General features: G+C 40.4%; 2 non-coding genes across 2 annotated transcripts; both read right to left on the bottom strand.

Annotated features, from left to right (window-relative positions):
* Positions 1-3,558: 3,558 nt before the first annotated feature.
* Positions 3,559-3,640, bottom strand: TRNAS-AGA (transfer RNA serine (anticodon AGA)). The gene has a single exon. It is a non-coding gene; the product is annotated as a tRNA-Ser (tRNA).
* A 3,939-nt stretch (positions 3,641-7,579) lies between these two features.
* Positions 7,580-7,661, bottom strand: TRNAS-AGA (transfer RNA serine (anticodon AGA)). The gene has a single exon. It is a non-coding gene; the product is annotated as a tRNA-Ser (tRNA).
* Between the last annotated feature and the right edge of the window lie 3,939 nt (positions 7,662-11,600).

The following is an 11,600-nucleotide window of genomic DNA, read 5'->3' as shown; positions in this document are numbered from 1 at the left end:
GTTTTTTACCTATACCAGAGACAACCACTTGAACCCTGGTGCCAGTAACTAGTGATCCCTCCCCCTTTGATTATTTATGATTAGCCGGAAGACGGTCGGATCACATCTTCTCTTTCCCTATCCTGATTGTACCGTATCTTTATGTTGGCCGTAGGACTCTAATCACTTTATCACTACTGTGAGAAAGTGGCTCTGTATATACTGTTCCCAAATAGGTACAGTGTGCACAGAGTCCCCAGTCCCCAGAGGTTTGGCAGAGGCTAAAGTTAGATATAACCTTACTCTCTAAAGTGGTAGCTTGCCGAGCAGTAAGGCAGTATCAGAGTACAGTGTAAAACATTTGTTGTACACACTCAGTCAGCAAATGGTCTCACACACTCAAGAACTGAACACTAGGCCATTGGTTTGCATAAAAAAGATATTGTTGTTTTACTTGAGAACCAACAATAGGTATCAAAATATACTTTCTCAGAGTGAGATGCTTTAGTTAAATACTTTGCAATAGGCAATTGACTTTTGCAGGTCATAGTTACAGTTTATTACAATAGGCAACACAATTTGAATCACAATAATACATTGAGCTCAATGGGAATTTTAAGTTATATGCAATTAATTACTTTCAGGAATACTTTTCTAAATCGAGGACTGGATCCTAGATTCAGTCCTGGGACAGTTCTTGGAAACAAGTGAGTAAATTCGTTTTAGTTACTGTTGTGATTTTTAAGCAATATTTTGCTATTTTAAAAGTTGACACTTAGAAACTTTTGCTGATCAAATTACCAATGTTATCCTATGGAAGGAAATTCACTTAGCAGGTAAGTGGGGTTATGGTTACTTTTTCTAGGTCAGTGTTGGATCCTAGATCCAGCACTACTGTACCACCTGTAAGCAGTTGAGAAACTACGTTTAAGTTATACAGGCGATTTTTAAGGAATATTTACATGTTTGCAAAATCGACACTTAGAAGAAATTTCACAGAAAAACAGTCAATGGTTTCCTATGGAAGAAAATTCAAGTTACGGGTAAAGTACATTCTCGTTACTTTTGTAATCCAGTGCTGGGCTCCTAGGCTCAGTACTGGGACATCTATCTAAAACAGGTAAACAATTACGTTTTCACAGTTGGTACGATTTTTAAAGAATATTTGTAAGTTTCAAAAATCGACACTTAGAAAATTTTCAGCAAAAAGCAGGCAATGATATCCCATGGAAGGAAATTCGAGTTACTGGTAAGTACGGTTAAAATTACTTTTCAGGGTCAGTACTGAGCTCCAAGATGCAGCACTGAGGTCTCTCCTGATAACAGGTGAGTAAATCAGAATTCGTTGTTCGGCTGATTTTAGATGAATATTTTAAAGTTCCAAAACTCCACACCACTTAGAAGAATTTCCAAGTGAAACCACTCAATGTTAGCCTATGGAAGAAAAGTGAGTTATCGGCTTTTAGGTAAGTACTCGACTGGCAGAGTTATGGTTCTGGGCATAGACTCAGGGGTCTCCCAGGGGAGTCCCAGCCTACTTGCCAAGCCTTAAACTCCCCTTTTATTACATATAATTTACACCTAAGGTAGGCCCTAGGTAGTCCTAGGTGCATGATGCTATGTAAGTAAAAAATAAGATATGTACTTTGGTGGTTCGCGTGTCCTGTAAGTAGCAAACAGTCTATTTCATTTTTCACTACTGTGAGGTCTACCCCTCTCATAGGTTAGCTCTGTGTATTCCCCTATACTTTTTATTTGGTAATTCCATATCGGAGAGGAGTAGCTTTATTTATTTATTGAAAATCCTACTTACTGGTGAGGTTGGATTTAACTTTACTATTTTAGAAATGCCACTTTTAGAGAGTGAACATTTCTCTGCACTTACTGCTCTATTTGCCTGAAACCTGGCCCCAATACACGTCTGGATTGGGCTGGGTGACAGCAAAATTTGTGCCTTCCCTCTAGAGAGCCACAACACAGGTCACTCAACTGCACCTGGGGGGTGAGCTCCGCTCTCCCTTCACCCCCAATAGGTTCAAGAACGATAATTTATGTAAGTAAATACATTATAGCTACAGCTTATAATCATACGAGTTTAAATCATTTGTTGTTAGATGGTTTAAATATTTGAAAGGATCTGTTTTTAATAGACATTTTACAAAAACCACTGGTACATTTGCTAATTCTGTAAAATTAACACCCAACTGCCGTGACATTGCCAACCACAATGCCTTGACTCGGATTCGAACCGAGGTTGCTGCGGCCACAACGTAGAGTACTAACCACTATACGATCACGGCGAGCTACTTGGGCTCAACGACATACAGTGACATGGAGAATTTATAATTCGGAACACTCAGGGCTGTTCCTGTGATAGGCTGGATGTATTCATTGCTTCCTCATTCCTCATTCAGAGGCTGCGTCTCCTCAGTGGTTGATAGGCTGAAACCGTTTCCTGGCCGCCTGCTTGTGAAATGCCAGGAGTCAAAGATCACACAATACACTTGCGGACCTGTGATGGGACACCAATGCAGAGAAACCCACCTGGCACAGACCTTCTATTCTGTCTATTAGACCTGCATCTTCCCTGCACCTTTCAAGCCATTTGTATGTGAAGCAAGAAAGAGTTAGAGAGTGATCCATCTACACTTTTATAGGGAGGATGTCGCCGTGAGCTCCTCCCAGCTAATCACACGAACAGCAGAAAACCAAGATAATACACAGTTGAGGGGAGGGCTGCATGGTTATGTTTTTGAGTAAATATTGAAACTGACCTCAGTGGCTCATTAGCAGAGCTGCGGCTAATGACTGGTGCCAAATCATGATGGAGCAAGCACCATGGCTCGTAGGGGACCCACAACACGCTTTTCTTAGCTCACTGAATTAAAGTATAAACTTCCACCGTGTGTGAGTGGTAAAGGCTTGTTAATATGGTTCCTTTTCCAATTCAAGTCTGACAACAAGGGGCAGGAACCACGTGGCTTCGGAAGCTCAGGAAAGTAGCCACCAATCACAGAGAAAGAGAGAACTGGCAGTATGAGAGGTGGAGAAAACAGAAGCGGGAGCAAGGAGCTCAAATGAGATTGATGGCGTTTAAATAGAGCGCATAAAGGAACAGTTACACAGCTAAGAAATGGGAAAGACAGACTAGGGAAAAAAACACAGAAAGAGCCTGTAGATGAATTCTCTTCCTGGGACAGCAGGTTAAGAGAAATTACACATGGGGAGGTTAAGCATGTAACACGAGGGAGAATAAAAAAGAAAATGCAGTTTTATGAAGTGTGTTTGCCAATCCAGCCAGCACTTTTGTTCTATTTCTCTCTTTGCGTCTTTTATTGGTAAAGTAACTTTCAAGTGCATGCGCAGGTATGAATGAGAGAGCAACGGTATAATAATTTGAAGCGTTTACACCAGTGCTAAAGTAGGAATGAGGTGTAGCAAAGACATGAAAGAGGTAGCGATAACAAATATGTGGAGAGGCAATAGTGACACAAAAATAAGCCACCTATTTATAAAACTGAAATGGAAGAAATACTAAAGGTTAACTTCTGAAATTGTAGCCGATAATAAAAAGATTCTCGTTGTTGGCAGGATTCGAACCTGCGCGGGGATACCCCAATGGATTTCTAGTCCATCGCCTTACCCACTCGGCCACAACAACTTGCTGTAAGCTGCATACAAATATTTTGTTTGAAAGTTTTGAAGTTTTCCCACATCAAAGTACTAATATTCTGCAATGCGCTTTTTAAAAACAATGTTTTTTTCATCATGCACGTTCTGTCCTAAAAATAAAAATTGCATGAGTATATCTCTGGATCTGTAAAAGGATACGCTTGCATTCAAACTCTCTTGTGGCACTCAAGTTTTTTGGACCCCGTTGCACTCTGTTTTTGCGCTGCTTTTAGTCGACGACCCATATTACAGAAGTCAACCATCTCTGAGTATTTGGGACTCCTTTGTAAGTGCCTTATCTTTAATCCTTGAAAAGCTCTATAATAAAGGGGTCTGTCAAAGATTGCTTGAATGGAAGATAAAAGAAGGCCCACTTGTCTCACCAAATGCAGTAGAGAAACCTGATGTTTTACTCATGTTATCCTTAGTTCAGTTTTTGTTAGACCTGGCATCCTTAAGGTGGCCTACCAGCAACCTTTTTGCTTTTCACCTCACGTTTTGCTGTATCTTTATGTTGGCCGTAGGACTCTAATCACTTTATCACTACTGTGAGAAAGTGGCTCTGTATATACTGTTCCCAAATAGGTACAGTGTGCACAGAGTCCCCAGTCCCCAGAGGTTTGGCAGAGGCTAAAGTTAGATATAACCTTACTCTCTAAAGTGGTAGCTTGCCGAGCAGTAAGGCAGTATCAGAGTACAGTGTAAAACATTTGTTGTACACACTCAGTCAGCAAATGGTCTCACACACTCAAGAACTGAACACTAGGCCATTGGTTTGCATAAAAAAGATATTGTTGTTTTACTTGAGAACCAACAATAGGTATCAAAATATACTTTCTCAGAGTGAGATGCTTTAGTTAAATACTTTGCAATAGGCAATTGACTTTTGCAGGTCATAGTTACAGTTTATTACAATAGGCAACACAATTTGAATCACAATAATACATTGAGCTCAATGGGAATTTTAAGTTATATGCAATTAATTACTTTCAGGAATACTTTTCTAAATCGAGGACTGGATCCTAGATTCAGTCCTGGGACAGTTCTTGGAAACAAGTGAGTAAATTCGTTTTAGTTACTGTTGTGATTTTTAAGCAATATTTTGCTATTTTAAAAGTTGACACTTAGAAACTTTTGCTGATCAAATTACCAATGTTATCCTATGGAAGGAAATTCACTTAGCAGGTAAGTGGGGTTATGGTTACTTTTTCTAGGTCAGTGTTGGATCCTAGATCCAGCACTACTGTACCACCTGTAAGCAGTTGAGAAACTACGTTTAAGTTATACAGGCGATTTTTAAGGAATATTTACATGTTTGCAAAATCGACACTTAGAAGAAATTTCACAGAAAAACAGTCAATGGTTTCCTATGGAAGAAAATTCAAGTTACGGGTAAAGTACATTCTCGTTACTTTTGTAATCCAGTGCTGGGCTCCTAGGCTCAGTACTGGGACATCTATCTAAAACAGGTAAACAATTACGTTTTCACAGTTGGTACGATTTTTAAAGAATATTTGTAAGTTTCAAAAATCGACACTTAGAAAATTTTCAGCAAAAAGCAGGCAATGATATCCCATGGAAGGAAATTCGAGTTACTGGTAAGTACGGTTAAAATTACTTTTCAGGGTCAGTACTGAGCTCCAAGATGCAGCACTGAGGTCTCTCCTGATAACAGGTGAGTAAATCAGAATTCGTTGTTCGGCTGATTTTAGATGAATATTTTAAAGTTCCAAAACTCCACACCACTTAGAAGAATTTCCAAGTGAAACCACTCAATGTTAGCCTATGGAAGAAAAGTGAGTTATCGGCTTTTAGGTAAGTACTCGACTGGCAGAGTTATGGTTCTGGGCATAGACTCAGGGGTCTCCCAGGGGAGTCCCAGCCTACTTGCCAAGCCTTAAACTCCCCTTTTATTACATATAATTTACACCTAAGGTAGGCCCTAGGTAGTCCTAGGTGCATGATGCTATGTAAGTAAAAAATAAGATATGTACTTTGGTGGTTCGCGTGTCCTGTAAGTAGCAAACAGTCTATTTCATTTTTCACTACTGTGAGGTCTACCCCTCTCATAGGTTAGCTCTGTGTATTCCCCTATACTTTTTATTTGGTAATTCCATATCGGAGAGGAGTAGCTTTATTTATTTATTGAAAATCCTACTTACTGGTGAGGTTGGATTTAACTTTACTATTTTAGAAATGCCACTTTTAGAGAGTGAACATTTCTCTGCACTTACTGCTCTATTTGCCTGAAACCTGGCCCCAATACACGTCTGGATTGGGCTGGGTGACAGCAAAATTTGTGCCTTCCCTCTAGAGAGCCACAACACAGGTCACTCAACTGCACCTGGGGGGTGAGCTCCGCTCTCCCTTCACCCCCAATAGGTTCAAGAACGATAATTTATGTAAGTAAATACATTATAGCTACAGCTTATAATCATACGAGTTTAAATCATTTGTTGTTAGATGGTTTAAATATTTGAAAGGATCTGTTTTTAATAGACATTTTACAAAAACCACTGGTACATTTGCTAATTCTGTAAAATTAACACCCAACTGCCGTGACATTGCCAACCACAATGCCTTGACTCGGATTCGAACCGAGGTTGCTGCGGCCACAACGTAGAGTACTAACCACTATACGATCACGGCGAGCTACTTGGGCTCAACGACATACAGTGACATGGAGAATTTATAATTCGGAACACTCAGGGCTGTTCCTGTGATAGGCTGGATGTATTCATTGCTTCCTCATTCCTCATTCAGAGGCTGCGTCTCCTCAGTGGTTGATAGGCTGAAACCGTTTCCTGGCCGCCTGCTTGTGAAATGCCAGGAGTCAAAGATCACACAATACACTTGCGGACCTGTGATGGGACACCAATGCAGAGAAACCCACCTGGCACAGACCTTCTATTCTGTCTATTAGACCTGCATCTTCCCTGCACCTTTCAAGCCATTTGTATGTGAAGCAAGAAAGAGTTAGAGAGTGATCCATCTACACTTTTATAGGGAGGATGTCGCCGTGAGCTCCTCCCAGCTAATCACACGAACAGCAGAAAACCAAGATAATACACAGTTGAGGGGAGGGCTGCATGGTTATGTTTTTGAGTAAATATTGAAACTGACCTCAGTGGCTCATTAGCAGAGCTGCGGCTAATGACTGGTGCCAAATCATGATGGAGCAAGCACCATGGCTCGTAGGGGACCCACAACACGCTTTTCTTAGCTCACTGAATTAAAGTATAAACTTCCACCGTGTGTGAGTGGTAAAGGCTTGTTAATATGGTTCCTTTTCCAATTCAAGTCTGACAACAAGGGGCAGGAACCACGTGGCTTCGGAAGCTCAGGAAAGTAGCCACCAATCACAGAGAAAGAGAGAACTGGCAGTATGAGAGGTGGAGAAAACAGAAGCGGGAGCAAGGAGCTCAAATGAGATTGATGGCGTTTAAATAGAGCGCATAAAGGAACAGTTACACAGCTAAGAAATGGGAAAGACAGACTAGGGAAAAAAACACAGAAAGAGCCTGTAGATGAATTCTCTTCCTGGGACAGCAGGTTAAGAGAAATTACACATGGGGAGGTTAAGCATGTAACACGAGGGAGAATAAAAAAGAAAATGCAGTTTTATGAAGTGTGTTTGCCAATCCAGCCAGCACTTTTGTTCTATTTCTCTCTTTGCGTCTTTTATTGGTAAAGTAACTTTCAAGTGCATGCGCAGGTATGAATGAGAGAGCAACGGTATAATAATTTGAAGCGTTTACACCAGTGCTAAAGTAGGAATGAGGTGTAGCAAAGACATGAAAGAGGTAGCGATAACAAATATGTGGAGAGGCAATAGTGACACAAAAATAAGCCACCTATTTATAAAACTGAAATGGAAGAAATACTAAAGGTTAACTTCTGAAATTGTAGCCGATAATAAAAAGATTCTCGTTGTTGGCAGGATTCGAACCTGCGCGGGGATACCCCAATGGATTTCTAGTCCATCGCCTTACCCACTCGGCCACAACAACTTGCTGTAAGCTGCATACAAATATTTTGTTTGAAAGTTTTGAAGTTTTCCCACATCAAAGTACTAATATTCTGCAATGCGCTTTTTAAAAACAATGTTTTTTTCATCATGCACGTTCTGTCCTAAAAATAAAAATTGCATGAGTATATCTCTGGATCTGTAAAAGGATACGCTTGCATTCAAACTCTCTTGTGGCACTCAAGTTTTTTGGACCCCGTTGCACTCTGTTTTTGCGCTGCTTTTAGTCGACGACCCATATTACAGAAGTCAACCATCTCTGAGTATTTGGGACTCCTTTGTAAGTGCCTTATCTTTAATCCTTGAAAAGCTCTATAATAAAGGGGTCTGTCAAAGATTGCTTGAATGGAAGATAAAAGAAGGCCCACTTGTCTCACCAAATGCAGTAGAGAAACCTGATGTTTTACTCATGTTATCCTTAGTTCAGTTTTTGTTAGACCTGGCATCCTTAAGGTGGCCTACCAGCAACCTTTTTGCTTTTCACCTCACGTTTTGCTGTATCTTTATGTTGGCCGTAGGACTCTAATCACTTTATCACTACTGTGAGAAAGTGGCTCTGTATATACTGTTCCCAAATAGGTACAGTGTGCACAGAGTCCCCAGTCCCCAGAGGTTTGGCAGAGGCTAAAGTTAGATATAACCTTACTCTCTAAAGTGGTAGCTTGCCGAGCAGTAAGGCAGTATCAGAGTACAGTGTAAAACATTTGTTGTACACACTCAGTCAGCAAATGGTCTCACACACTCAAGAACTGAACACTAGGCCATTGGTTTGCATAAAAAAGATATTGTTGTTTTATTTGAGAACCAACAATAGGTATCAAAATATACTTTCTCAGAGTGAGGTGCTTTAGATAAATACTTTGCAATAGGCAATTGACTTTTGCAGGTCATAGTTACAGTTTATTACAATAGGCAACACAATTTGAATCACAATAATACATTGAGCTCAATGGGAATTTTAAGTTATATGCAATTAATTACTTTCAGGAATACTTTTCTAAATCCAGGACTGGATCCTAGATTCAGTCCTGGGACAGTTCTTGGAAACAAGTGAGTAAATTCGTTTTAGTTACTGTTGTGATTTTTAAGCAATATTTTGCTATTTTAAAAGTTGACACTTAGAAACTTTTGCTGATCAAATTACCAATGTTATCCTATGGAAGGAAATTCACTTAGCAGGTAAGTGGGGTTATGGTTACTTTTTCTAGGTCAGTGTTGGATCCTAGATCCAGCACTACTGTACCACCTGTAAGCAGTTGAGAAACTACGTTTAAGTTATACAGGCGATTTTTAAGGAATATTTACATGTTTGCAAAATCGACACTTAGAAGAAATTTCACAGAAAAACAGTCAATGGTTTCCTATGGAAGAAAATTCAAGTTACGGGTAAAGTACGTTCTCGTTACTTTTGTAATCCAGTGCTGGGCTCCTAGGCTCAGTACTGGGACATCTATCTAAAACAGGTAAACAATTACGTTTTCACAGTTGGTACGATTTTTAAAGAATATTTGTAAGTTTCAAAAATCGACACTTAGAAAATTTTCAGCAAAAAGCAGGCAATGATATCCCATGGAAGGAAATTCGAGTTACTGGTAAGTACGGTTAAAATTACTTTTCAGGGTCAGTACTGAGCTCCAAGATGCAGCACTGAGGTCTCTCCTGATAACAGGTGAGTAAATCAGAATTCGTTGTTCGGCTGATTTTAGATGAATATTTTAAAGTTCCAAAACTCCACACCACTTAGAAGAATTTCCAAGTGAAACCACTCAATGTTAGCCTATGGAAGAAAAGTGAGTTATCGGCTTTTAGGTAAGTACTCGACTGGCAGAGTTATGGTTCTGGGCATAGACTCAGGGGTCTCCCAGGGGAGTCCCAGCCTACTTGCCAAGCCTTAAACTCCCCTTTTATTACATATAATTTACACCTAAGGTAGGCCCTAGGTAGTCCTAGGTGCATGATGCTATGTAAGTAAAAAATAAGATATGTACTTTGGTGGTTCGCGTGTCCTGTAAGTACCAAACAGTCTATTTCATTTTTCACTACTGTGAGGTCTACCCCTCTCATAGGTTAGCTCTGTGTATTCCCCTATACTTTTTATTTGGTAATTCCATATCGGAGAGGAGTAGCTTTATTTATTTATTGAAAATCCTACTTACTGGTGAGGTTGGATTTAACTTTACTATTTTAGAAATGCCACTTTTAGAGAGTGAACATTTCTCTGCACTTACTGCTCTATTTGCCTGAAACCTGGCCCCAATACACGTCTGGATTGGGCTGGGTGACAGCAAAATTTGTGCCTTCCCTCTAGAGAGCCACAACACAGGTCACTCAACTGCACCTGGGGGGTGAGCTCCGCTCTCCCTTCACCCCCAATAGGTTCAAGAACGATAATTTATGTAAGTAAATACATTATAGCTACAGCTTATAATCATGCGAGTTTAAATCATTTGTTGTTAGATGGTTTAAATATTTGAAAGGATCTGTTTTTAATAGACATTTTACAAAAAACACTGGTACATTTGCTAATTCTGTAAAATTAACACCCAACTAACGTGACATTGCCAACCACAATGCCGTGACTCGGATTCGAACTGAGGTTGCTGCGGCCACAACGCAGAGTACTAACCACTATACGATCACAGCGAGCTACTTGGGCTCAACGACATACAGTGACATGGAGAATTTATAATTCGGAACACTCAGGGCTGTTCCTGTGATAGGCTGGATGTATTCATTGCTTCCTCATTCCTCATTCAGAGGCTGCGTCTCCTCAGTGGTTGATAGGCTGAAACCGTTTCCTGGCCGCCTGCTTGTGAAATGCCAGGAGTCAAAGATCACACAATACACTTGCGGACCTGTGATGGGACACCAATGCAGAGAAACCCACCTGGCACAGACCTTCTATTCTGTCTATTAGACCTGCATCTTCCCTGCACCTTTCAAGCCATTTGTATGTGAAGCAAGAAAGAGTTAGAGAGTGATCCATCTACACTTTTATAGGGAGGATGTCGCCGTGAGCTCCTCCCAGCTAATCACACGAACAGCAGAAAAGCAAGACAATACACAGTTGAGGGGAGGGCTGCATGGTTATGTTTTTGAGTAAATATTGAAACTGACCTCAGTGGCTCATTAGCAGAGCTGCGGCTAATGACTGGTGCCAAATCATGATGAAGCAAGCACCATGGCTCGTAGGGGACCCACAACACGCTTTTCTTAGCTCACTGAATTAAAGTATAAACTTCCGCCGTGTGTGAGTGGTAAAGGCTTGTTAATATGGTTCCTTTTCCAATTCAAGTCTGACAACAAGAGGCAGGAACCACGTGGCTTCGGAAGCTCAGGAAAGTAGCCACCAATCACAGAGAAAGAGAGAACTGGCAGTATGAGAGGTGGAGAAAACAGAAGCGGGAGCAAGGAGCTCAAATGAGATTGATGGCGTTTAAATAGAGCGCGTAAAGGAACAGTTACACAGCTAAGAAATGGGAAAGACAGACTAGGGAAAAAAACACAGAAAGAGCCTGTAGATGAATTCTCTTCCTGGGACAGCAGGTTAAGAGAAATTACACATGGGGAGGTTAAGCATGTAACACGGGGGAGAATAAAAAAGAAAATGCAGTTTTATGAAGTGTGTTTGCCAATCCAGCCAGCACTTTTGTTCTATTTCTCTCTTTGCGTCTTTTATTGGTAAAGTAACTTTCAAGTGCATGCGCAGGTATGAATGAGAGAGCAACGGTATAATAATTTGAAGCGTTTACACCAGTGCTAAAGTAGGAATGAGGTGTAGCAAAGACATGAAAGAGGTAGCGATAACAAATATGTGGAGAGGCAATAGTGACACAAAAATAAGCCACCTATTTATAAAACTGAAATGGAAGAAATACTAAAGGTTAACTTCTGAAATTGTAGCCGATAATAAAAAGATTCT

The sequence above is a fragment of the Triturus cristatus genome, chromosome 12, assembly GCF_964204655.1.
Source record: "Triturus cristatus chromosome 12, aTriCri1.1, whole genome shotgun sequence".
Lineage (NCBI taxonomy): Eukaryota > Metazoa > Chordata > Amphibia > Caudata > Salamandridae > Triturus > Triturus cristatus.
Note: the sequence above shows the minus strand (reverse complement) of the source record. Positions and strands in the feature narration are given on the sequence as shown.